The sequence below is a fragment of the Trachymyrmex cornetzi genome, unplaced genomic scaffold, assembly GCF_001594075.2.
Source record: "Trachymyrmex cornetzi isolate Tcor2-1 unplaced genomic scaffold, Tcor1.1 scaffold1205, whole genome shotgun sequence".
Lineage (NCBI taxonomy): Eukaryota > Metazoa > Arthropoda > Insecta > Hymenoptera > Formicidae > Trachymyrmex > Trachymyrmex cornetzi.
Window position 1 is genome coordinate 1,626 of NW_017295768.1, and position 1,636 is coordinate 3,261.

The 1,636-nt window shown below is 33.4% G+C and overlaps 1 pseudogene; it reads left to right on the forward strand.

Annotated features, from left to right (window-relative positions):
- Positions 1-8: 8 nt before the first annotated feature.
- LOC108767181 (probable queuine tRNA-ribosyltransferase) lies at positions 9-1,292 on the forward strand (annotated as a pseudogene).
- The last annotated feature ends 344 nt before the right edge of the window (positions 1,293-1,636 follow it).

Consider the following 1,636-nt stretch of genomic DNA (forward strand, 5'->3'; position numbering starts at 1 on the left):
GTTTTTAGTAGTACTTTAACCGGATCAAGAGTAAAAGAAACAGTGCATAGGTACAATTATTTTTGTAAATACATTTTCTAAATAATATATTGTCTAAATAGCCTGGCTTAAGCTAGTGTCATTTAACCAGGGTTGGTAAAGACTAATGTTTTTTTTTAAGAATAAAACATATTATGTTTCTTCTTGAATATGTTTTTAATGCTTCAAATATGCTTTGAACAGTACTATAAAAAAAACATATTTAAAACATATTAAAAACATCAATTAAGCATGTTTTAAACTGTTTAAAACACGTTTAAAACGTTTTTTTTTACCAACCCTGCATTTAACACAAACCATTTGAGAACAATACGTTGGCTGGACCGTTGTTTGTTAGCGCATGAAAGACCAGATGAGCAGAGTATATTTCCAATTGTACAAGATAGTCTTAATCCCGAACTACGATCCGAATATGCACGTCAATTAATTAAGTGGGAGGTGAATGCTGTAGGAGGTTTGAGATAGATACTGAATTATTTGTCGATACATATAACTAATAAATAGATTTTTGTATAATACAGAAATATCTAAATCTTACATAATACAATAGTGACTCTAATAACACACTTTATCCGGGATATATCCTGGGGATGTCCTTAGAATGTTCAAAGGACATACAGACGTCCTTTGGACGTCCTCAGGAGGTTTGTGCTGTTAGGGGATTCTTTTATTTCAATGGTGGTGAGAGCAAAGATTATTTTTGGAGAATGGTCCACTTTTCAACGAATATCCTTCCAAAGAATAAACCGCGATATCTCATGGGTGTTGGATTCGCAATAGATTTAATTGCATGCAGTGCGTTAGGTATTGATATGTACGATTGTGTATTTCCGACAAGAACTGCTGTAAGTATTTCATAAAATACATACTCGATTGCGTAGAAGGAAATTTCAAAACATTACCCTAAAACTTTCAAAGATTTGGTTATGCGGTGATGAAAACGGGACAGCTCAATTTGAAGTAGATACGATATAAAAGACTCGAGACCAATAGATGAATCGTGCGAGTGTAGTAACTTGCAAAACTTATTCTCGCACTTATCTACATCAAATCGCCACTGTGGAGACAGTATCGTGTCATCTATTAACCGTTCACAATATTGCATTCCAAATAAAGCTCATGAGAGACAGTATATTAAAGAGCAAAGATTCCCTAGATTCATACAGGACTATATGTTGATAATTTATCCAAATGAAGACTATCCAACATGGATAATTAATGCTTTACAGGCTGTCAATGTTACCCTATTATAAAACAAGACCATTTTTGTAATATTGTTTTGATAAAAACTTTCGTGTAGACAGAAATAAAAAAAAATGTATTGTTTAGAGAAGTATGTAGCAATACGAATCAATGGTATCTTGTTTTTGATAAAAACCTTCGTGTTCATAAAATGAACTATCGTGTCTTCAGTACAAACTTTGTATTGAAGACACGATAGTTCATTTTATGTTGATATCGCACGAATATATGTTGAGAACGTTTCACGACAAAGTGGACAATATCTTCCAGATGTCTCACGCAATCATCGCAGACAAATGACCACATGGAACAAATACGTAAATGGCATCGGTGCTTAAGCATATGCAGCATGAGC